Source organism: Drosophila serrata, unplaced genomic scaffold, assembly GCF_035046125.1.
Source record: "Drosophila serrata isolate PLE 108 unplaced genomic scaffold, ASM3504612v1 contig_229, whole genome shotgun sequence".
NCBI lineage: Eukaryota > Metazoa > Arthropoda > Insecta > Diptera > Drosophilidae > Drosophila > Drosophila serrata.
In genome coordinates, this window is record NW_028257127.1 from 578,259 (window position 1) to 605,635 (window position 27,377).

Here is a 27,377-nt window from a genome sequence, read left to right on the forward strand (position 1 = left end):
GTTAATGCTGATCAAGAATATATATAATTTATAGGGTCGGAAATGGCTAATTCACTGATACAAATTATATTTTTTTAAAATTTCATAACTTTGTCAAAAATGCATTAATTTCAATTCGGAAACCTCTATTGTGTTAGTTGTTTGACGCTAAGCAAATCTGCATACTACGTTTAATTTGTTCCTTTGTTAGTTTTTTGAAGGTAAATACTTTTTATTTGATAATTTTTTTTTTACGATTTTTTTACATCATATTTTTTGGGACCGTCAAAGTTTAAAAATCGCATAACTTTGTCAAAAATGCATTAATTTTTAACTTAACAAATCTGCATACTAAATTAAACATTTTAAGAAATCCAATTTTTTTTTCACAATCTTAACAATGTAACACCTTAAAATTTTTTGAAAAAATTGGAAGAGTCTGTTTTGCAACCTCAGATGGCCAGAAAGATTCGCCTGTTAATGCTGATCAAGAATATATATAATTTATAGGGTCGGAAATGGCTAATTCACTGATAAAAATTATATTTTATAAAAATTTCATAACTTTATCAAAAATGCATTAATTTCAATTCGGAAACCTCTACTGTGTTAGTTGTTTGACGCTAAGCAAATCTGCATACTACGTTTAATTTGTTCCTTTGTTAGTTTTTTGAAGGTAAATACTTTTTATTTGATAATTTTTTTTTTACGATTTTTTTACATCATATTTTTTGGGACCGTCAAAGTTTAAAAATCGCATAACTTTGTCAAAAATGCATTAATTTTTAACTTAACAAATCTGCATACTAAATTAAACATTTTAAGAAATCCAATTTTTTTTTCACAATCTTAACAATGTAACACCTTAAAATTTTTTGAAAAAATTGGAAGAGTCTGTTTTGCAACCTCAGATGGCCAGAAAGATTCGCCTGTTAATGCTGATCAAGAATATATATAATTTATAGGGTCGGAAATGGCTAATTCACTGATAAAAATTATATTTTATAAAAATTTCATAACTTTATCAAAAATGCATTAATTTCAATTCGGAAACCTCTACTGTGTTAGTTGTTTGACGCTAAGCAAATCTGCATACTACGTTTAATTTGTTCCTTTGTTAGTTTTTTGAAGGTAAATACTTTTTATTTGATAATTTTTTTTTTACAATTTTTTTACATCATATTTTTTGGGACCGTCAAAGTTTAAAAATCGCATAACTTTGTCAAAAATGCATTAATTTTTAACTTAACAAATCTGCATACTAAATTAAACATTTTAAGAAATCCAATTTTTGTTTTCACAATCTTAACAATGTAACCCCTTAAGATTTTTTGAAAAAATTTGAAAAGTTTTTTTGCAACTTGAGATGGCCAGAAAGATTCGCCTGTTAGTGCTGATTAAGAATTTTTATAATTTATAGGGTCGGAAATGGCTAATTCACTGATAAAAATTATATTTTTTAAAAATTTCATAACTTTGTCAAAAATGCATTAATTTCAATTCGGAAACCTCTACTGTGTTAGTTGTTTGACGCTAAGCAAATCTGCATACTACGTTTAATTTGTTCTTTTGTTAGTTTTTTGAAGGTAAGTACTTTTTATTTGATAATATTTTTTAAAACGATTTTTTTACATCATATTTTTTGGGACCGTCAAAGTTTAAAAACCGCACAACTTTGTCAAAAATGCATTAATTTGTAACTTAACAAATCTGCATACTAAATTAAACTTTTTAAACATTCTTAGCGATGTAACCCCTTAACAATTTTTGAAAAAATTTTAAAAGCCATAATGATTCGCCTGTTAATCCTGATCAAGAATATATATAAATATAGGGTCGGAAATGGCTCCTTCACAGATAACAAAAAAGGAAGCTTACTTCGGCACGCCGAAGTTTATAAACCCTTGCAGATAGAACTTCTATGACTAGGAATCCAAACAATATAAATTATATGTATTTGTGTCGAGAGCGCAGCCCTTATGTTTAAGCTAGTTAGTACTATGTATGCATCGAAATAAAGCTGATGCACTGAAGCGAGCCCCACATCGCCCCCGACTATAACCTCTACGGGTGATATTATTTTCGACTGCGTCGTGGGATCTATTTTCACTCCAAGGATCTTTGGCGGCAGGATCACCCCCCTACACATTTGGTCCCTCGGGCCGGTTACGGATATCCTTCCGTCCTTCCACCAGCAGTTCCCGGTGATTTTTCCGCTCAAGATAAGTCTAAGCTTTCTTCCGACTCGTTCTCGCTGCCGGTCTTCAACAGTGGGAACATTAAATTTTGGTCGCACTGCTGCAAGATCCTCAGCGGCCGTGTTGTTGTTCTTGGCGTTTGGACTCAAGATAGAGTTCCGCACATGCGCACTGCTTTGCCGACGGCATAACCCACTGAGGTTTTTTCTCCCGATTAGAAGCCAAGGGTTTATTTCCACCATTTCGGCTCCGTAATACATAAATTTGACAATAATTAATTACTTCCGACTAATAATTCCCTAAATCAGTAATTATACATCCACTATTCGTGACCAATGTTCTAAGCGAAATATATAAGCAAAATTCCACGTCCGAGCTACGCAGATCCATTTTTATATATATTCTAAAATAAAAAACTTTTTTTTTTAATAAAAATGTAGTCCCTCAAGAGATAAAGAGACCATAAATATTAAGACAATTCAACTTCTTCGGATAGTCTTTCCGCTCCGACACCTGCACTCCAGTGACAACAATTTAAATTGATTCTGCCTCCACAATTCGTTTTTATTTATTTCGGCGCTCAAATTGTTCCGCCATTCCCTTATTGTTCTTTATAAATTTTTAACTATGGCCAACCTCTTGCCCTACTGCTCTACTGAGGTAAATCTTTACTTTGACAATTATTTCATTATTATATTTTAAACATTAAGAGATGCTATAGGAGTGATCAGGCCTAGGTCTAGAATAAGATTTGCTAGTTATGAATTTATTTTCTCATTAATTTCCTTATTGCCATGGACCCCATTACTTAATAATATGATTTATAGGGTCGGAAATGGCTCCATCACTGATAAAAATTATATTTTCCTCAGCAAGATTCCTGAAATCGAAATTTTTATTAGTATTTTTTGGGACAGTTAAAGTTTAAAAATCGCATAACTTTGCCAAAAATTTAAACTAAATTTAACATTTTAAGAAATCCAATTTTTTTTTAGATTTTTCACAATTTTAACGAACCTTAAAATTTGTTGAAAAAAATTCGAAAAGTTTGTTTTGCAACCTAAGATGGTCAGAAAGATTTGCCAGTTAATGCTGATCAAGAATAATATAATTTATAGGGTCGGAAATGGCTTCTTCACTGTTAACAAAAAAGGAAGCTAACTACGGCACGCCGAAGTTTATATACCCTTGCAGGTAAAACTTCTATGACTAGGAATCCAAACAATATAAATTATATGTATTTGTGTTAAAATACAATGAAGTAATACCTGTTTCATTTTATTAACCTATACATATTATATTTGCAGTTTTACATTCCCAGATCTGCATTTTTCCTCTACATCAAACGATCGTTTGTATGGCACCTATATGATATAGTCATCCGATTTTCATGGAATTTGACACAAAATTTAAGACTAATATAAAATGGCTATACCTCAAATTGATGAAAATCAGCTCAAAACTGAAAAAGTTATAAATTTAATTGTATTAATTTTTCGATCGTTCCTATGGGAGCTATATGATATAGTAGTCCGATTTTCATAAAATTTTTCGCAAAATAAAATGGCAATATCTCAAATTTGATCAAATTCTGTTGAAAACTAAAAATGTTATAATTTTTTTTTTATTTAAATTATCCGATCATTCCTATGGCAGCTATATGATATAGTCGTCCGATCTGGCCCGTTCCGACATATATACGAGTGAGAGTATATAGAAGGCTGACTACAAAGTTTCATTCAGATAGCTTCAAAACTGAGAGACTAGTTTGCGTAGAAACGGATAGACGGACATGGCTAGATCGACTCGGCTGTTAATCCTGATCAAGAATATATATACTTTATATGGTCGGAGGTGCCGCCTTCACTGCGTTGCAAACTTTTGACTGAAATTATAATACCCTGCAAGGATATAAAAACAGACAGTTAACAAGGATAGACTAAAACTTTTTATTTCATAATTTAGTATGGCCATACATAGATAATAATAATACATACATATATAAATATTTAAATATATATAAATATTTTTGATTAATTCATTTTCTTTGTCGTTATTAAAAAAAAACCACACATAAAAAAAATAAACAAAATTTTATTTTTAATTTTTAGATAATAAGAATTAAAAGAACTTCATAAAATTACGTTATTTTTCAAAAGGATGTAGATGTAGTGTATGCACATATGCGCTCTTATTACATTACATAAATATTTAGCGGCAACACTTTGTCAGCCGAAGTCACAACACTTTGTTGTTATGGCAATAAAGTACATAGGGCATTGCCTTTGTTACTCAGCGACAACATGCCAAGTGCCCACACACATTTCAAGTGCAAACGTAATATGATATGCACTCTTAGCATTCGCCGATTAGAGCCGAGTCAGCATGGTTCCCCACACTGACCGCTTATATACATTTGTACATACATAAATATCTCTCTCTGCCCATTTTACATATTGTTTCTTTACTTATATATAAAATATATAAAACGGCTGCTCTGCCGCTGCGCCGACAGCTAGTAAGCCTTACTCTAAGAAAACTAAAGAACGTTCGAATAAAGACGCTCAAACCAGCCACAACAAGTGGACTATTTTAATCTCAATGCTAATGAACAAATCTACATTGCAATGTACGTTTTTGGAAGTCGAGGGAAAAGAGCCCAGGCGTCGAGTTTTGCGAACATCGACCAGAAATAATGCGATCAACGGGATGATCGGTACGGAGGTTGTCTTATCTGTGAAAGACAAAATCCAGTTTTGAACTGCAGAGAATTTATTGGAGCATTGTCACCGGGCAGGTGGAGCATTGTGAGAAGCCATCGGCTCTGCTTCACATGCTTACGGAGTGGGCAAATGGCTAAATTCTGTAATGTGCATAGTCAGTGCCAGATTAATGGATGCCGCATCGTCTACTACATGGCAAGGACGAGATCAGTTTGCCAGAGAGGGACCGTATGTGGCCGCAACCGAGCTAGGCTGGATTGTGTTTGTACCCGTAAGTGGTCAGTTGACTACGCCATCAAAGTTTCTTGCCTACTTGCCGCGCCGATGAATGAACAAATGGAAAAAATGGTGGAGGACCACTTCGATATGGAGAACTTTGTCGTCAAGCTCGCGCCACAGCACACTGGTTGCGCCCATAGGCCAATTATAATAAAGAATATATTCCCTTGCAGATAGAACTTCGATCACTAAAAATGAATACAATATAAACAAGAAAGGAAGCTAACTTCGGCACGCCGAAGTTTATATACCCTTGCATATAGAACTTCTATGACTTGGAATCTCAACAATATAAATTATATTTATTTGTGTTAAAAAAAAATGAAGTAATACCTGCTTTCATTTCATTCACCTATACATATTATATTTGCAGTTTTACATTCGCAGGTTTGCATTTTTCCTCTACATCAAACAATTGTTTGTATGGCACCTATATAACATAGTCGTCCGATTTTCATGAAATTTGACACAAAATTTAAGACTAATATAAAATGCCTATACCTAAAATTTGATGAAAATCAGCTGAAAACTGAAAAAGTTATAAATTTAATTGTATTAATTTCTCGACCGTTCCTATGGGAGCTATATGATATAGTAGTCCGATTTTCATAAAATTTTATGCAAAATTGTAGAGTATAGTAGAATGGCTATATCTCAAATTTGATCCAATTCTATTGAAAACTGAAAAAGTTAAAAATTTTTTTGTAAAAATTTTCCGATCATTCCTATGGCAGCTATCTGATATAGTCGTCCGATCCGGCCCGTTCCGACATATATACGAGTGAGAGTATATGGAAGGCTAACTACAAAGTTTCATTCAGATAGCTTCAAAACTGAGAGACTAGTTTGCGTAGAAACGGACAGACGGACAGACGGACAGACGGACAGAAGGACAGACGGACAGACGGACATGGCTAGATCGACTCGGCTGTTGATCCTGATCAAGAATATATATACTTTATATAGTCGGAGGTGCCTCCTTCACTGCGTTGCAAACTTCTGACTGAAATTATAATACCCTGCAAGGGTATAATAATATATATTTATTTTTAAAAAAGAATGCAGTAATGCCTGTTTTCATTTCATTTGCCTATACATATTATATTACACAGGTTTACATATTATATCACAAAGTTTTTGTATTTTCCTCTATATCTAATATGAAATGATAATTAATGATAATAAATCGTCCGATTTTTATACAATTAAAACCGAAATTCTAGAATAATACCGAATGACTATGTTTACGTTAGCGGACGCTGCCGCCTTTGTGCACCGAACTTCCAAAAGCTCGGCCGCTCGTGCACTCCCGCATGTCATCAAGCTAATTTACGTGCTCGCCCTGTCTTATCTTTGGTATTCGCGACCGTCCGCTTCTGAGTTCCCGACCTTTGCTCTTTGCTAAACGAGCTAAGGGACGGCTATTTAGCGCTCCACTACTCGGGCCCGGTCTCGAGCTGTTAAGTTTAGCTTATCGGTCGAAAGCGCAGTCCTAATGTTTAAGCTAGTTAGTACTATGTATGCAACGAAATAAAGCTGATGCACTGAAGCGAGCCCCACATCGCCCCCGACTATAACCTCTACGGGTGATATTATTTTCGACTGCGTCGTGGGATCTATTTTCACTCCAAGGATCTTTGGCGGCAGGATCACCCCCCTACACATTTGGTCCCTCGGGCCGGTTACGGATATCCTTCCGTCCTTCCACCAGCAGTTCCCGGTGATTTTTCCGCTCAAGATAAGTCTAAGCTTTCTTCCGACTCGTTCTCGCTGCCGGTCTTCAACAGTGGGAACATTAAATTTTGGTCGCACTGCTGCAAGATCCTCAGCGGCCGTGTTGTTGTTCTTGGCGTTTGGACTCAAGATAGAGTTCCGCACATGCGCACTGCTTTGCCGACGGCATAACCCACTGAGGTTTTTTCTCCCGATTAGAAGCCAAGGGTTTATTTCCACCATTTCGGCTCCGTAATACATAAATTTGACAATAATTAATTACTTCCGACTAATAATTCCCTAAATCAGTAATTATACATCCACTATTCGTGACCAATGTTCTAAGCGAAATATATAAGCAAAATTCCACGTCCGAGCTACGCAGATCCATTTTTATATATATTCTAAAATAAAAAACTTTTTTTTTTAATAAAAATGTAGTCCCTCAAGAGATAAAGAGACCATAAATATTAAGACAATTCAACCTCTTCTTCGGATAGTCTTTCCGCTCCGACACCTGCACTCCAGAGACAACAATTTAAATGGATTCTGCCTCCACAATTCGTTTTTATTTATTTCGGCGCTCAAATTGTTCCGCCATTCCCTTATTTTTCTTTATAAATTTTTAACTATGGACAACTGGTCCTAGTGTAACCGTATTCCCAATCCTCATCTCCGCCGCTGTCCCAGCTGATTTCGAAGCCCACTACCGCAATTACATATAATTACGTGAATACTTTTACGAGACTCACTTGTTCCACAGCAAAATAAAAACTTTACCCGCAGTTGACATCGCCTTAAGAAAGTTAATTGTCAGAACTGACTGGGTAAATCATTTTCATGCACACATTACCACTTTTAGCTTTTCCGAATCTGCAAAATGTTCTCCCTACATATGCCAAGTCCTTCGTGATAAGATTGGGGCCTTGTAGAAAAAGGTGAAAAAGAGCTACGAGATGATCTGCCTTCTTTCCGTGTTCGCTGTTAGTACGGCCACCGCGACAGTGCTTGAACTCAAGTACAATGATTGTTACTTCGTGTATTCAAGATGTGTTGCGCAACTTCAAGCAGCAACAGAGAAGGGTGCCTCCTAGTCCTCTCAGGCTACCGACAATTTTCAACTACCCCTGTTTGTGGGGAAGACAACGAATTTGCAATACTTTCCTTGAACAATATTAACTAACGCACGAATAGGTTGATTATATTCCATATTTATTTTCTTGTTTTTTTTTTTGTTTTCTAGTAGGAGCTGCAAAAACCGATCGAACTCTTGGCTTCAATACCTATAATTACAATGTAGCTTAGCTTAAAAGATCACGCGACAGAAGAAGAAGAGATAGAGAAATAGATAACGAAAGAGAAGAGCTAAGAGCGCAGCAGGTGCAGTCATACACCTATGCGCGCATAATTAGGCACTAGCGGTCTGCTCTGAACAACCCCCTTCAGCGGGTTGTCGTCTGCCACCGGTAAACACCGAAGTTTTCGCTGATGATTATCTTCGGTGGCCCACGTCACAGATCTTTTTACTGCGGTATACGTTCACAACTCGCGTCTTACCCCGGTGGAGAAATTGTTCCACCTAATATCCAAAATAAGTGGCGATGTGCACTCTGTTGTTTTCAAAGTCCCGCTCAGCAATGAAGGGTATGTCTCAGCTTGGCGATGCCTCAACGACCGCTTAGAGAATCGGCGGTTGTTGGTCAACAGCCAGTTGAAAATACTTTTCAACATACAGGCTATCCCAGTAGAGTGCGGAGTCGCTCTAAAAGAACTACAAGGCACCATCCAAAGTTGCCTAAGCGCCTTTGAGAAGTCTTCTATTCAAGTTGAGGCTTGGGACTCTCTCCTCGTGTATATGATTTCCTCCAAGATTCCAAAGCCCACGCTTTCCATGTGGGAGCAATCTATCCATAATAATGCCGCCATTCCAACTTGGAACGAGCTAGTCGTGTTTCTGACCGAGCAGCATCGTACGCTGGAGGCCACGCCTACCGGCTCAGGGCATTTTCAGCCGAGGTCAACGACTACGAGCGAGTTACCCCCTCAGCACCTACCCTCGGCGGTCCCCCACCAAAACCGCCAAACACCTAGCAGCCAAAGCAATTACCATAATTCCACGGTAACCAAACACTTAGCAGCCAAATACTTTGTTGGCAATAAAGCTGCAAGCCAAACAAACATCGGGGCCACTGCAGATCCAACCTATTTGTAAATACGCTCCAATTCAATTCTATTCCGCTAGGTCAGCATAATTGTATCTAAGTAGTAAGCATTGAAAGACGAAATATAAAACAAAGAATTCAGTTTGAGACATGTTGTCAAAACTAAAAGTTGACTCGGTTCAAAACAAATTTAAAAAGGAAAGCTCCCTGAAAATATCTTGGACCTATTATAAATAACTGGAGCAGTCGGAACCCCTTCGCCCAAGGACTTATTCTACCCTAGGACTTGAGGAAGGACAAGAACACTATTTTGACCATAATTATGTAAGAGTGAGTAGAGTGAAGTGGGTGCAATGGAGTGGAACATAGTTGAAACGAAAAAAATAAGAATGAATAACGAATCGTACAGCAATAATAAAGGAATAATATAAACAAAATTATAATAAGAAATAAATAAATAAAAAAAAATGCAATCGAACCTGATACAGAGAAATGTGAACAGGAAATGAGCAAGTGCATAGTGTTCGTAGCCGAACAACATCGGGATGAAATAAATTAATCAGAAGATAAGCACATAGAACGTGTTTAATAATTGGAAGAGTTAAGCTAGAATTTTAATTAAGTAGTGGTACCGGTTATGAACTAAATGGAGGTGTTCGAAGCAGACCGCTAGCGCCTAATCATGCGCGCATAGGTGTATGGCTGCACCTGCTGCGCTTTTAGCTTTTCTATTTTCTTATCTATTTCTCTATCTCTTCTTCTTCTGTCGCCTTATCTTTAAGCATTGTAAGCGTTTTTATATATGTTAAAGTCAATCATCCGATCGGTAGTTGCAGCTCCGACCAGAGAAGTGAAACGAAAATAAAATACAGCATATAATCGACCTATTCGTGCGTTCGTAGTTATTGCTCAAGGGTGGCAAATTGGTTGTCTTCCCCATAAACAGGAGGGTTCGATTGAAACAAAGGGCTTGATTGAGGCAAGCCATAAGCTCTTAAGAAAGAACGGGTATCAAGATTAGTATAATGTTCAAAAATATAACAAAATACCTTAACGAAGAACAAACCCGAGTACCAATGTTTATAAACGTTCCTAGAGGAGAACAAGAGGACTTATAGGTTAGAGTATATAGACAGGACTTCAGTAACCATAGACATGTTGGGATTGAACCTAAATGATATAGCAGAAAGCCTGTTGCTAGCGAAAATTGGTCTAATCTCGAATTTTATATTTGACAAGCAGGAAGCATCGAAGTGTGGGCCAGAGTAAGAAGGACAAGGTATCAAAAATGTCCGAAGAACATATGTGCGAGTTTTTTTAATTAAAACCAATAATGAATAGGACAGACGTAATATTTTCCATAAAATTACCTGTTTCTAAAAAGGGAACGTATTCTTTGCATAGAATTATAGCGTAACCCATGAATAAAACAGAATTTATAATAGCATAAGAATATGTAGTGAGTAGAAAGGAAGAAATGTATTATTATAAGAATAAATGTCAGAAAGTAAGAAATTTATATACATGTAAGAATGATAAAATTGTAAACCAGGGAGAATTGAAAGAAACTGATAAGCGGAGAGGAATTGTGAAACAAAAGATGTAGGACTCGTAAACAGGATTTTTGAACCGGAAGAGGGTTTCATCGCAGTCTTCAATGGAGAGTGGTCATTAAACAACCATAAATGGGTCAGCACTGATCACATTCAGAGAATGGAGAGTCATGGTTAATAACATCTGATACGGAACGATGAAGAACTTGGCACAGTGAGATTAAATTTGGAGATTCCTCAGAGCGGGGCTATCCAGAAAAACAGAACAACCGAAAAATTGGGAATACATGAGCTGAAAAAAGAGGACATCGAGACGAAACTACAGATCAATAGAATCCAGACGGGAACAGCGATACACACAACAGCGACATACGCAATACTAACCGTACTAGTAATACTGGTGGCGGCAATGGCGAGTTTTTCAAAAACGACTACCTTTACACCAGCGGCATTACTCACAATGTTCACGCCAACTATTGCTCCACCTACCAATTTCACACCTACCATTGCTCAGTCTGAGGGGGGAGGAGTTACCGCCTCAGCATCTTCCCTCAGCGGTCCCCCACCGAAACCACCACGGCAACCAAACACCTAGTATCCAAAGTAACACCTCAACAATTACCCTCAGTGGCCCTCACTGAAGCCCCACGGCAACCAAACACTTCGCAGCCAAATACTTTGTTGGCAATAAAGTTGAAAACCAATCAAACATCGGGACCACTGCAGATCCAACCCACTTATACATCCGCTCCATAATTGTATCTAAACATTAAGCATTGAAAGACGAATTATATATTAAAGAACTCAGTTTGAGACATACCGTCAAAACTAAAAGTTGACTCGGCTCAACACAATTACAAAAAGGGAAGCTCCCTGAAAATATCTTGAACCTATTATACATAACTGGAGCAGTCGGAACCCCTTCGCCCAAGGACTTATTCTACCCTAGGACTTGAGGAAGGACAAGAACACTATTTTGACCATAATTATGTAAGAGTGAGTAGAGTGAAGTGGGTGCAATGGAGTGGAACATAGTTGAAACGAAAAAAATAAGAATGAATAACGAATCGTACAGCAATAATAAAGGAATAATATATATATATAATAAAGGAATAATATAAACAAAATTATAATAAGAAATAAATAAATAAATAAAAATGCAATCGAACCAGAGATAGAGAAATGTGAACAGGAAATGAGCAAGTGCATACTGTTAGTAGCCGAACAACACCGGGATGAAATAAATTAATCAGAAGATAAGCACATAGAACGTGTTTAATAATTGGAAGAGTTAAGTTAGAATTTTAAAAAAGTAGTGGTACCGGTTATGAACTAAATAGAGGGTTCGACTGAAACAAAGGGCTTGTGTGAAACTACGGCGACCGGTTCGACGTTGAATTGAGCAGTTCGATCGAACGGTCGGCATATGGTCGGCAGACGCTGTGGTTGTCGATGGTTCGATGCGAATCGAACAGTTCGGTCGAACGCCTGGTCGTTGAGAGGGCATGGAGAGGTCTTTGCGGACAACTCAATGCAAAGTGGCAACGGTTGTCGACAAGTTCAAGCCAATACAGAAGAGAGAGGGGTTTGGTTGGTTCACATACAGCGGGACGTCCATGCAGAGGATTGGAAATTCGAGGGCAGGATTTATAATTAAAAAATGAGTTGCTGTATACATGACGGCTCTTTAGCATAAAACCTTCATGTGTTGTTGAAAAAGAATGAAAAAAAAAGTAAATAAAAAAAATTTTAATAAATAAATAACAAGAAACGATACACTGTAACGAACAGGGAAGCACGGGAATGGTCAGGCAAAAAAAAGCGAGAGAAACCCTAATGGCAATAAAACATTGGTTGTGATTCTGTACCGCACAGCTGATCAGCTAGCTTCAGCATGCCGGGTAATAAGACTGGGAGGACTGAAGATGATCTCGTGTATGTGGACAGTGAGGAGGGTGCTGTTACCGCTGAGAATGCGGAGGGGAACGAGGACAATGATTCGGGTAGCTGCAGCCCCCCGAATGCGGACACTTATCTGTTATTTACGAAACTATTGTATACGCATGGCCAGCAGCTGGAACTGCCCGGTGGCAGAATCCACATTGGATTCACGAACAAGGGTGCCGAGGAGTTTGTGATCGAGACCGTGGAGGCCTCTTTCCGCTACCCCATGGACTTTAACTACTTTATTCGGAACTTTTTGGCTATGGCCTACAACCGTAAGGTGAAACCCGGTTTCGAGTCGTCCCTTTGGATTGAACTACCGTGATGCCAATGGCATTAAGTACAAAGAAACTGTTTACAACGAAACTATTCTGATTTCTGAGGTTAATGAAGGACTCGATGGCGAGACCTTCTTCCTGTATGTTCTGCTGGCTGGCATTGTTGTCCTGCTTCTGGTCATTGGCCAGCAGTATCAACAACAACAAACAGAGGCAGAAACAACACCATCTGCAACTTAAGCAGCACTATAAACCTCCATTCTTCATCCTGTAGGAGGAATCAGCATAAACATTTTCGTAACTAATTAATTTATTATTTACGATTCCATTTTCAATTATCTCTGGAGATACACCTATCCATTATTTTTAATTCGTTTAATCGCGAGATTGTTAGTCTTTAAACCAACAAACAAATGTTTCCAGTTTTTTTAGAACTTTAATGCTCAAACTTGGCACATACTCCATGAAAAAGAAAAAAACGAAAAAATGGAAACGCCAAGAAGAAAACCCCTCGACAAATAATTGTAAACCTATTGAAATTTCTTGAGAATTGTCTTCGTTTGTTGAAGACACATGAGAAAGCTTAGAAGAATGACTGCAGAAGACAGAGTGAAGCTAGGCAAAAGATGGAAAAGAGACATTGATTGATTGAGACAACATGAAAAAAAAATGCCACTTGTACGATACATTTAATTAGTCCAATTATAACAAATCAATTGATTAACTTTTGCGTTTTATTTTGCGTATTACTCTCCCTTGCATCCATTTCCGATCTTGGACTGTCTTTTTTTTTCTTTTTTTTTGTTGAAGTTTTTGGAGTTTTTTAGATAGAAGTTGCAGGAAGTCGATAGGTCAATATTAAAAGTTTTCATACAAGAGAAATTAGATTTGGCGAGTGGATACCACCAAATCGAGTTAAGGGAGGAAGATATTCCGAAAACAGCTTTCTCTGCTGAAGGGGGGCACTTCGAATACGTGCGAATACCTTTCGGATTAAATAATGCTTTCGCAATCTTTCAAAGCTTAATGAATAACACTCTCTGAGAATTGCTGGGGATATGTTGTCCCATAACATGGACGACATTATGGTGCTCTCAGCATCGTTGCAGGAACACATCTAAGATTTAGAAACATTTTTTAAGAAGCAGATTTTAAACTACAATTGGACAAGACAGAATTCTTGAGAAAAGAGGTGGAAAATTTAGGGCACGTATTTAGAGTATGATTACGAGATCGTATATAAAAAAGGCTCCTTGAATGTAGTGGCAGACGCATTAACCATAATTCAACCTGAGCTCATTGTTTTGGAAAATGCCTCTAAGTTAGCGACAAATGGAGAGACGATTCACTGCGCTGGGGAAGACCTGTAACTGGCATTCCCAATATCAGAGACACCACTGAAGAAGTATAATATTCAAATGATTACGCAGGAAGGAAGAACAGCGGGAAAAGTAAAGTAAGTTCCATTCAGGAATAAGTTACGAATAATTTGTACGGAAAACAGTTTTGATGATGAGACAATCGCCCGTAGGCTAAAATAAATTCTAAAACCTAAAAGAACGGTGGCATTGTTGATTCCGGAAGACCTGGTGGTAACTATACAAGACGTATATTGCAAATACTTTGCCTATAGTAAGTTGCATAGGGCAATAAGATGTATAGTGTTGTTGCCGCTTATAGCGGGAAAGGACGAACAGGAAAGAGTCATTAAGGAGTATCACGAAAACAGCTCACCTCAAAAGGAACGTTTTTTTTCCTATACATGAAGCAGGCAATTACACAAACAATTAATAATTGTGAAAGTTGCCAAATTCAGAAATACTATAGGAAACCAAATAAGATGAAATACAGTTTGACAGAGACACCGGAGAGACCTATGGAAATAGTACACATATTTTGTGATCAAGAAAAATGTACTTACTATAGCAGACGAATTCTCGAGGTACGCAACTCCACGGTCGAAAGACTACACTCCACGATTACGGAAAGTTACAGGCTTATAAATGAAACTAAGAAGACAAATAAGTTAGGAATCAGGGATGAGGGGGCACTGGAAGAAGCGTTTATAATGTATGAAAAGGAGTGGGCGGATGGTGTCCAAAAATCAGTAGCCGTCGTCAGCTAGTAGTTTCGTCGGCGGCCGCTGGTAAGGGTGGTAAGTGCTGGTTGTTGTTGGTGTTGCAGTTGCTGTTCCTTCCCCAAAAAAAAATTATGTATGCTTTATTAAGCAGTTCTTTTTGCACTAAAAACTAAAACCTAGCTCAAGGGCTGCTGGGACCACGGAGTGGCACCTTCGGCTAGGAGACGAGAAGGAGCGAGGGACGACCGAGAGCAGGCTCGTGCTCCCACACTGCTTCTCGAAATTAAGCGCCCTCGTGGCGCGAACAACGTATAATAATGATATTCATTCAGCTACTAAGTAAACACCGCAGGAACTATTCACTGGGAGAACGCATAGTTTCTTAAATAACGTGTCCGTTGAAAATGAACACAATTATTTTCAAAAGATCAATGCGTTTCAGGCAGAGTTATACCTAAAAATCAATAAAAGGGTAGAGGAACAAAAAACCATAAGAACAGAAGCGGCAAATTCAGATAGAAAAGGAACCAATCCCGTTACAGGCAGGATATACGATATTTAGGAAGGAAAGCAGGAGGGATAAGCTATCTCCTCGGTTCTCAAAATACAAGGTGTTGGAAGACAATGGTCTGATATTAACGTCAACCAGACCACAGAAGATTCACAAAGAAAAAATAATAATAAGGATAATACAGACGCGCAAGACATTCATACACATAGTAAAGCTGCAGTCAAGAAGCTGTAGAAGGTGTTTACGTGAGGGGCCCACTGTGCCGCCTCTGCTCAGGACCGAGCTTTGTGTCCCCGGCTTCCTCTTGCACTCCAACTATTGCCGATCTCCCACTGAAATATCAACCACGACGCCCCCGCCTTTGCATTTTTAACCCTGACAGGTTAATTATTCGCCAGCGACGTGGGAAATATTTGGCCTCCGATAAGGAATCCTTGCGGGCAGGATCGCCCCCTAAACATTTTGGTTCGTCGAGCCGGATTCCTTGCAGGATATCCTCCAAGTCACCAGCAGTTCCAGGCATCTGTCCGCCAAGATAAGTACGAGTTTTCCTTCTCGGGAGTTCATCTTTTCGCCGAACAGTCCGCCGCTGCCGCGATATATTTTTTTGTCGTCTTTTGTGCCGTGTCCATACAACATATTTCAATGCAGTCCACTTCTCGACGCTCCACTGTGCCCTGACACATTGTTCCTATTCACATGCATGCCCATATATTTTCAAGAAACGATTCCAGGAACTAGTCCCGATAATAAAATTAAAAAAAAAACTTCAAAGTGAATGAAACAATTAGCAACAAAACCCAAACGCAAACTCAAGTGTTTTAATTGTTTTCATTTTCGCCGCCGCAGAGGCCGTGTTGTATTTGTTGCCGTTTCGTTTCTTGGGGCCCTCATATAGGCACCGCTTGCCCTCGGCATAACGCAGCGAGCTTTTCTTCGCGGCCGAGAACCGAGCTTTTAAGTCCAGCTATTCGGCTTAGAACAATTCAACATTTGCGGCTTGCAGTTGATGACATTAACATTTGTTAGACAAGTACCAGCATAACCAACATTCAAATGTAATCCACACAGATGCGACTGCGCTTGTTCTGTTTATATATTTTTGTATCCACTCGCCGCCGAAGAGACCGTGCGTGTTGTTGTTGCCGCTTAATTTTTTGCCATCACCGCTCGCCGTCGGCATAACACAGCGATTTTTTCTATGCGACCAAGTCCGAGCTTTTAAGTCAAGCTCCTCAAGCTTGTCAGCTTTTAAGGGGGTAGACCACCCTGAACGCATGAAAATTGGAGGGTTTTTCAAAAATTCATTTTGACTAAGTTATTGGGAATACAACTTTTTATTTATTAGTACATCAAAGTACATATGTTAAACTAAAAAATACTTATTGAAAGAAAAAAAATATTTATGAACCTCGGAGATATAGCCAGTCATAATACGAATTTTTTTTAGGTAGTGGTCGGATGGTGTACATGCTGCACACCACATTTGTTATCCGAAATTCAAAAACAAAAATTTTTTATAAGCTATATAAGTATGGCTATAACATGACGTAGCCGTTTTTGGAAATAATTTTTTTTTTAGGAAATGGGAGCACTTTGAAAAAAAAAAAATTTTTTTTTTTGACAAAATTTTTGTTTTAAAAATTGATAACTTTAAAACAAAAAAACATATCGAAAAAATCATACGTCATGCCATAGAGGGCATTATAGAGAAGCTGTGTAAAAAATTTGAAGAGAATCGGTCCGGCGGTTTTTGAGAAATCATGTACACCGTTTTAAAAAACGTAGTTTTGAGAAAAACGCAAAAGAAGATAAAGAAAGTACTCTGAGGTATACAGGTAGCTCTCACTTCTAATGGCTGTAGAATCCACAAGTAATGAGATATTTTTAAGCCCTATGTCTTAAAATGACCGTAAGAATATCGGCATCAAGATTGAGTAAAAAAAATTAGATTTTTTAAAAATGTCAGGGTGGTCTACCCCCTTAAGTTAAGCTCCTCAGCTTGGAACAATTAAACACCTGAGCCTTGTGATTGCTGACATTTGAATTGTTAGCCAAGTTAGACAAATCCCAGTATCACGAGCATCCAAATTCAATCCACACAGCAAATCGAATAGCAATTAGCCGCCTGGGCTCAAATATAACCAGTCTCCACAACCAAGCCCCGCGATTAAATCCCCATCTCAATAATTAACAATAAATACGTATCTACGCTCAATACCTCCATTCCACTATGGTCCAGCGGAACACTTTTTTGGGCAAAAATTAATAACTCTGGTAATTTAAAAGATATCGACTTGAAACTTTACCAATCGTTATTTAGTACTTATAGGATGATACTGAACAAAAATTTTCTGGATCGGAAAACTATATCCTATAGCTGTCATAGGAACGATAACAAAATTTTGAGATAAATTCATAAAACTTGGGTTACATAAAAATTATGTAATTTAAAGAAAATTCAAAAAATTTTATCGCAATCGGATAACGAATTACTTTATTTTTCATTAAGAAAATCGAAATATAGTGTTGTTTTTGCTTAAAATTGCATGAAAAAATGATTATAAACACTTTTTACGATATAAAAATTTTGTTTTGACATTTGTCTTATCTGAATTCCAGCAATTTTATTGTTTTTTTTTTTTAAGTTTACTTAGAATTAAGACAGTGTTACATATGTTTATTTGGCATTTTCATACAAAATTTTGTGATCTTTTAATGCAAATTCCAAGAAATGTGGTCAAAAGTGGCATTTGTCACTATATGCAAATGAACAAGTATGCAATTCCCTACAAATCCCAATAGGTCTTAAGGTGGGTCTAGGTGGGACTCACTTTGTATAGCTTTTCAAAAATAAGTTTTTAATGGAAAATTACATATTTTTGAAGACATAATTTAACGTCAAATTACAAAGATACTAGAATAGCTTAGAACATTTCCCCTTATAAAACAACTAGTTCAAACGATACTTATTCAATTAAAAAAAAAAATTTGGTTCAGTTCGGCATATTTTTTTTTCGAGTTTTCGTAATTTGACAAGCCCTGATCAGCAGCATTAGCTTCCGAGAATACCGTGGAGACGACAAGAAACCGCGTCCGATCCCCTCCACCCGCTTGGATAGGTCCCAATCCGCATCTCCTCGACGTCTCTACTGAAGCCAAGGGCTACCGCCGCCATTCCAAGGGCAAAAAGCGACGATACACTATTTGGTTTCTCGCCTAGATTAACTCGGTCAGTTGTTCAAATAGCGCAAAATGCGATAGATGTCGCCATGGTCAATTTTAATGTCTGGACGATTTTAGGCAAGCATAGACCTCATAGATTTCGGGAGAGCAATATCAAATCCCCACCCGATAATCTTGAGTCACTTCTTAAATCCTTCATCGATTGGACTAATGGTTTCAAAGCTCGTTTATGCGCCGTCGTGCATTCATGCCAAGGAGGAAATTTTACATTCACGCGTCAAATTTGCTGCTACCGAATTTTTGGTCATTGTCCACGTTGGATTTTCAACCGAAAGAATTTCGAAAGGTAACGAGGAATGTGCAATGTCAGATGATGCAACAGCCAACGGTATTTGTGACCTTGACCGAATAGTTGCCAGAATCTGCGCGATTAAAGTCTAAATAAAAATTCTATTCTGAGGTAGCTTTTCCGCAGGGGTCTGTCTTAATGCAATCCGTTCGGATTGTTCATCTTGTGTTTGATTATTACGAAAATTAATTTGCCGATGTGCATAATGTGTATGCAGTCCAAAGTTGCCGTTTAATAGCAGGCATTACTCAAACGAACAATTTTTACAAAGCTCATTAAGCCAATTTTTATACCCTTGCAGGGTATTGTAATTTAAGTCAGAAGTTTTTAATGCAGTGAAGAAGTCATCTGCGACCATATAAAGTATAAATATTCTTGATCAGCATCGAAATAACATAGCCATGTCCATCTGTCCGTTTCTACGCAAACTAATCTTTTAAATTTGAAGCTTTCTGAATAAAACAGTCTTCGATATACTCTCACTCGTATATAAGGTGCCCGAAATACGTATGTAGGACACCCAATTTTTTTTGTTTAACAAAATAACGCTTAAGTATTAAAAAAAATAATAATAATAATTTTCTTTATTAAATTTGTAACACTTTTCAAGTTATAGAAATAAAATTTAACATCACAAGACATTATAGAAAAAAAATTAAAACGAATTAAGTAAGTAGGACAAATTCAAAATATTAATCTGAACGGTAATTTTAGGATAAATTTAGTAGGAAAAAGTATACACATAATTTAAATAGTGCATTCTTTGATGTCTAATACATTGAGAACTCGTCCTGGCCTTGAATTAATAAAGTTTTTCAGTATTTCTATATCGATTTTCTCCCATTCTTGTTTAATTTGATCTTTTTATTCTTTACGTCTACTGCACAGTGGATAGGTGTATTATCCTGTTGAAAAGTCCATTATTTACAAAAATAATTCACTTCAAATTGGACTACAGCTCTAAGAGCTCTACACATGTTTGTGCATCCATTTTATGAGATATAAACCACATAGGAGACTTTCCATTATACCCAAAGGCAGCTTATACCATGAGAGACTTGCCGTGAAAGTTCCTGGAGAGGTGGACTTTTTTGGAACTTCTTATATAGCGATAATAATAATGGTAGCAATCGCTAAATACAACATTTTTCCACTCTATATCCCAGAAATTGTATTTATTGGCAAACTGCTTTTATGCTTTATGCCTGGGGTAGTAGTTCAGGCTTAAGGAGTTTTTAATTATCATTTTAAAATTTGTTGGACTCGTCGAGTGGATATTCGCAAAGAAAAATTACATCGTATTTGGGATGCATTGATGTTTTCATTAACTGCCAGAAATTTAATTCGTCGCTTGTCCCGCTCGTCAACTAGGGGGGGGGGGGGCGCCCAGAACGCGGTTTTTGACCATGATTATCTGGGTCCTTTAACAGGTTTTCCACCGTCCGCTTACTCCTCCCACATTCTTCAGCAATTTTGCGTATTGACATCCCCATTTCTCAGAGCGCCAATGTTCTTGACCGCTCTACACCGCTCAAATGTGTAAAAGTTGTTAATTAAAAATTTAAGCAAACAATTTTTTTGACGAATCTCACTAAATTTGTCGGAATGGGCCGAATAGACATCTAAATCACGAAACAATTTCGAAGGTAGTCACTTCGGCAGTCAAAGCAGTCGGGTTTTGCTTCTAACTTTAACCCTTATGCAACATGACATTTTGCTTAACTATTAAAACGCTATCCTGAATATAATGCCGATAGAACTGTTCGTGAAGGACATTGCAGCACAGAGCGCAGTAAGTCTGAAGGCAAGCAATTGTTGGATGGAATACGGCGCCGGGCACGGCAAGATTCATGGGAGCAGCGGCTCAAATGCAAACGTTAACACCGACTACATGATCGCGAAGATTAAATTCGGAAACGTATTCTTGACCTCATACCCATCAAGGGAAGACTGGAGTAGGGGCAAAGTAGTAGTACAGAACGAGGTGTCCCTCTACATCGATGGCTCAAAAATGGGATCTACGCTGAGAATTGGGGAATAGAAAAGGCTTTCAATCTCTCTAACTCAGCGACGGTCTTTCAGGCTGAGTTAGTAGCCATAAGGAAGCAGTCGAACTTTTCTTAAGGCAGGACCTCAGGGGCAACAGAGTGCGAATCTACTCGGATAGTCAAGCGGCTATAAAATCCCTAGCTGCCGTAAAAACGAACTCACGACTAGTGGCAGAATGCAAGAAGGCCCTTAATAGACTTGCTGACCAAAATAAGGTACAAGTAACATGGGTACCGGGACACAACGAGATCCCAGGAAATGAGAAGGCAGACGAACTAGCCCGTGCAGGCTCGGCAGGACTAAGTACCGACTTCGAATTATCGGTCTCCCTAAACGCGATCCAGACAAGGATCCATGACCACTTTAAGCAGATAGCTAACAAATAATGGCTAAGAAAGAGCGGTCACAGAAGGTCAAGGGAATGTTGGCCGAGGTACCACAAAAAACGAACCAGTGAACTGCTATCCAACAGCAAGCCGGATATTAGCAGGATCACGGCAGTCACCACGGGACATTGGGCGATCGATTCGCACGCAATGAAGTTGGGACTGCCATACAATGCAATCTGTAGAAGCTGTAAGCAACCTACAGAGCAAGAGACACCGGAACATCTGCTCTGCTTCTGCCCAGCGCTAAACCACATCAGACTTCGCCACTTTGGTGCCTACCAGATGGAGTCACTAGGAAATATATGAAAGCTGAAAGTTTCGGCGATCCTAGGCTTCCTTACTGAATCTGGGTGGTACTGATAGTGTTCACCAACAACAAACAGAGGAGCTTAGCTCTAATTGAAGGCCCAAGTATCGGGCCTCACCACTGTAACCTACCTACCATTAAAAAATTATATTTTAAGACAATAATATACCTTAGGACTCAGCATTTAAGTAAAAGACTCGCCACGCAAAAACAAAAACAACGGCTCATTACCAGCTCAAAATTGTTAAAAATTAAGTTATAAAAGTTATAAAAATGTTCTACTCGTTTTATTACAAAAGGAAACTTAAAGTCCCATACATCATCTAAGGGTTATTCAACACATTCTATTGTTGTCCCGCTCGCACTTACTAGGTTCACTTACTATCACTCGCACTCATTGTTATGATTAAAGTACCAGATATTTCTACTACCTTTTATAATTGTATCATGGTCTAAATCATGCCTTCAGTACCAATATTTCTTTCTTGTCTGATTCCTAGTGTTTTGTTCGAAAAACAAAAACAAATCTCTTGCATTTCGGTGAGAGAACAGAACAGATTTGCATTTTTCCTCTACATCAAACGATCGTTTGTATGGCACCAATATGATATAGTCGTCCGATTTTCATGAAATTTGACACAAAATTTAAGTCTAATACAAAATGGCTATACCTCAAATTTGATGAAAATCAGCTGAAAACTGAAAAAGTTATAAATTTAATTGTATTAATTATCAGCTCGGTCAAACTTTACCGTGCTGAACGCGCAGTGTTATAAAAACTATTTAACTCGTTGTAGGGCCCAGTTCTCACAGGACCCAAAACAGTTTTATAATTTCGTTAACACTAAACGTAAACCTAAAACAAATCCTTCCTCGCTTTCATTTGAAAATACTACCGCAAATAATGATCAGGCAATAGCCGATCTATTTTCGCAGTTTTTTCAAACAACCTATTCTAGCTCTTCGTATATATACCAGACTTATTCCTACGACATACCCAAATCGAACTTAATTTTCTGTCCTAGCCTAAACGAAAGCTCTCTCCTTTTAGATCTTCATCGTGTCAAGCCAGTTTATTCGCCAGGTCCCGACGGAATTCCTGGCTGTGTGCTCAGGTATTGTGCCGACGCCCTGTGCTATCCCCTTCTGAAATTGTTTACCTTGTCCTTAGCAACCTCCCACTTTCCCATTATTTGGAAGGAATCGTTTATTATTCCTCTCCACAAAAAAGGTAGCAAATTGGATGCCAGCAATTATAGAGGAATCTCTAAGTTGTCGGCCATCCCAAAATTATTTGAAAATATTATCACCCCTCATTTACAGCACCTTTGTAGATCGGTTATTTCTCCATGTCAACATGGTTTTATTAAGCGAAGATCAACAACAACAAATCTTTTGGAGCTCTCTTCCTATATTATAAAGGGCTTCCATAATAATTGTCAGACAGATGTAATCTATACTGATTTCAGTAAAGCATTTGACTCTGTTAATCATTCTCTCCTCGTTAGAAAACTCGATTCAATGGGTTTTCCAAGTGATCTTCTTAATTGGATCTCTAGTTATTTGAATGGCAGGACGCAAAAGGTCCTTTTTAAGAATAATTTATCCAATATTCTAAGGGTTACATCTTGTGTCCCGCAAGGAAGCCATTTGGGACCCTTATTGTTTACATTGTTCATAAATGACCTGCCCAAAGTCTTGACTAACTCCAGAGTACTTATGTACGCGGATGACGTCAAGCTTTGCATGCAATACAATGACGTTGCCTGCCAGTCGGATTTACAAACAGATCTTAATAATTTTCAAACTTGGTGCCGTGTAAACTTATTAAACTTAAATGGCTCGAAATGCAAGCTAATGACATTCTCTCGTGTCGCTCCTAAGCTTGCTACTTACACGCTGAACGGCTGCTCTTTGGAAAGAATTAATACAGTTGACGATTTGGGCGTCCGCTTGGACCCAAAACTTGACTTTATTGATCATATTTCGTCTATGGTGAATAGGGCCAGGGGTGTGCTTGGATTTATTAAACGGTGGTCGAAGGAATTCAATGACCCCTATGTTACTAAATCCTTATATACTTCCTTAGTTCGTCCTATCCTAGAATATGGATGCTGCGTTTGGAGCCCTCAGTACGGCGTCCATAGTAAACGCATTGAGTCGGTTCAAAAGAACTTTTTACTTTTCGCTCTACGCGGTTTAAATTGGGATGCAAACCAAAGATTACCTTCCTACTCTAGTAGACTCCTATTAATAAACTTGCCGTCCTTAGCCAATCGTAGAACGATGCTAGGGATAACCTTTATTTTTAACCTTATCCATGGTGATGTGGAAAGTGCTGACTTGTTGGGTCAGCTTAATTTCCATGTACCATGTAGAACCACTAGATCCTATATCCCATTAGTGTTGCGCCACTGTAGGACCTCCTTTGAACTGCATGAACCTTTTAGAGTGTTATGTGCAAATTATAATGATTTGTACACACTAATCTCTAACGTAGATTCCCTTCCCAAATTAAAATCTTTGATATTAACATACTTAGTAAGCATGCAAGCTAACAATCTGGCAGCACGCCGGTAGTCAATTTTCCTCGTATTCTGTCCTATATTTTCCATCGCGCCTACTAACACCTAACCCAAACAGGCACGTGCCTGGTGTCATATGGGCCAAAAAAAAAAAAAAAAAAAAAAAATAAATTCCTATGGGAACTATATGATATAGTTGTCCGATTTTCATTAACTTTTACAAAAAATTGTAGAGTATAGTAAAATGGCTATATCTTAAATTTGATCCAATTCTATTGAAAACTGAAAAAGTTAAATTTTTTTTTTGTAAAAATTTTCCGATCATTTCTATGGCAGCTATATGATATTGTCGTCCGATCCGGCCCGTTCCGACATATATACGAGTGAGAGTATATAGAAGGCTAACCACAGGGTGCGGCACGAAAACTTGCTGATTTGTTTTTGGCGCCAAGCGGCGGGGAGTGGTCGGATAAGGGTGAAGAGTGTCTCATGTTTTAGGGGACTTACTGATGTTTTTTTTACTTTGCAGTCAGTCGAAATCATGCATTGGACGAAAGAGCAGCGCGCATTTGCCTACGAGGCTTACTTTTCTAACGGTCGTTCCGTAATTGCCACTCAACTCAACATTCATCCTGCAGGTCGCGTTCCTGGCCGGCAGTCGATTGTTTCGTGGGTGAAAACATTCAGGGAGAGCGGGAATGTGACAAAATCCCATCCAGCTCATCGGAGAATAGCATTCGGCAAGCAATCGAAAGATACCCGTCGATATGCTTGAGAGAGTTCAGCTGAGCTTCGAAAATCGGGTATCTCAGTGCATTGAAAATGGCGGCCATCACTTGTCCAATGAAATCTTCAAAAATGTGTAATAAAAACTTCAGAAAGTGTGTTACAAAAATAAAAAAAATTTGGAATGGTATGTTTTTTTTTATAACCTTCTAAAATCAGCAAGTTTCCGTGCCGCACCCTGTACAAAGTTTCATTCAGATAGCTTCAAAACTGAGAGACTAGTTTGCGTAGAAACGGACAGACGGACATGGCTAGATTGACTCGGCTGTTGATCCTGATCGAGAATATATATACTTTATATGCCAGCATGGCAGCCACAGCGGACGGCAGGAAAACTATCCGTGCTCCAAAAACTGTGTGCACCAACTGTGTGAACAAGCCAGTAAACGTAGAACACTTAAACATTGAGACTAATATCACCGTAATGTAGTTCTCTAGGGCATCAGCAATCGTGATGCCCGAACTGGAGTATCCCAAGTATTTGTTAATCTGCAGCGGAGCATTCTTCTCTTGACTGCTTGAAAACAAATAGAAAAGGGCCGTAAAGAAGACAATTATATCCAAGATAAACTCAATGCACGCCTGTCCGCCGGAAAGCGGAAATAGTGACAGAATTTCGCCTGTCACGCCCATGATCATCGACAGATTGGTGCTTATAATGTGCCACAAGGATTCTGCGACCTCGAGGATCGTCTGCGTATTGCTCTGCGCCCATCTGATGATGCCCTGTTTCGCCACTGGATTGTCGACGATCTCGCCAAAGGTGCTCTTCAGTGCGTCCGTTGGAACCCTTGGGCTATAGGAGGTATCCGCCTTGCTGAAATCGATCCAGTACTGAATAAGACATCGAGAATCTGCTCCTTCAGCTTAATAGCGTGCACCTTGTCGTCGATACGTCTCGATCTTACGGCGCCCATAATGGTGCGCATTATCTAGCTCATCGCCTGTATGTTGGCGGGAAAGATATCAATTAGCTCAGGCCGATCTGTGATCGTCTTGTTAATTAGATCCTTGCCCAAGTAGGTCACCTCATCGACTCCGAGTATATGTTCGCGCAAAAAAACACGCTTAGAAACACTATGACTCCACGGACGACTTAAGTGAGTCTCACACGATCGTATTGATCTTATAATTCAGCTCTAGATGAGGTGAAGCAAGATGGGAATGGCTGCCAGGATAAACATCCAGACGTTGCGATATAGGAATGTCCCTAGGCAGGCGTAGAACAATAGTTTAAAGAAGGTATCACTCTGGTGGCCATCAATCTCGGCTCCGTGCTTCTCATCGAAAGTGTCCGTTGAGTCGACAGTGTCACTAACAGAGATGTCCTCCACTTCCGACTGTTGACTGAGTGGGGGCTCGCTACCTAGCCTTCCACAAATGCTAAAATTACTTAAGGAACGTTCGAAATCGTTTCTATCGAACAATTTTTGCAGGCGATCTAGGTAGGATCCAGACTCTTCCCTTGTTTGAAGATGGTATGCCGTAGATGCAGTAACATAGGCCATGACTAGGAGGAACACGGGCACCTGGAGGGCGCCCAAAAAGCTGCTTAGATAGCCAGCTATGGCTATCCACATGGACTGCCCAGCGACAACAAAATGAGCACTATTCTCCGGCTTCCAGAAGAAATGAACACACGTTAGATAGACCAGTGGAGCGTATAGTACCAGCAGCTTGATGCATCCAGCCACTCCGCATCAGGCCAGAAGCAGCTGCCAGTGCTCGCAAAGCCATCCTATCAGCAGCCGGCCGCAGTGTTCCGTGGCCTCCAAAGGCGAAAATCAAATAGAGACCAAAACGTTGCAGTCGCGCTCTTCCAGCCGCTGGAACCAGCTATTCACGCTCTCCGCCAGCCGTCGCTTAAATGGGAAGAGGACCGCGCCCATGAGGAAGGCCCAGAGAAGCGGGCCCACGAAGGGTCCCAGGATGAAGCAGACGGCTACAAAGGCTCCCACGCCGGCAGCGATAAGAAAGTTGTACATGGCAGCACGGAAGCTCTCATGGTTCTGAGCACGCTGTCGAAGGAGCAATCTCGCCGAATGGCAATCGGTTCTGAGCGGTTCATTTTGGGGGCTCAGAAATACGAGGAATTTTGGTGATTTCGGCCGCGATTTGTGAGATCAGCAACAGATGATTCACATCGGGGCGGGAGGAGGGTATCGGGCTGGCGGCGGAGTTTCAGTTTCCGGAGCTTGAAGTGGTCATCGGAGGCGCAGCAGTTTCCTTCAGTTTTCCAACATGTTTTAGAAACAAAAACATTCTCTGGCAATCTTAAACAATTGAAAATAATTGTCATCCAAATAAGTGCAGCCGTTCTCCAAGGAGCATTCTACCTAAATTGAAAAACGAACAAATGAACGTTA

General features: G+C 38.9%; 2 pseudogenes; one reads left to right on the forward strand and one right to left on the reverse strand.

Annotated features, from left to right (window-relative positions):
- The first annotated feature begins 12,501 nt into the window (after positions 1 to 12,501).
- Positions 12,502 to 13,069, forward strand: LOC110182630 (translocon-associated protein subunit alpha-like; annotated as a pseudogene).
- Positions 13,070 to 14,380: 1,311 nt separating this feature from the next.
- On the reverse strand, positions 14,381 to 27,237 carry LOC110182628 (transmembrane protein 245-like; annotated as a pseudogene).
- Between the last annotated feature and the right edge of the window lie 140 nt (positions 27,238 to 27,377).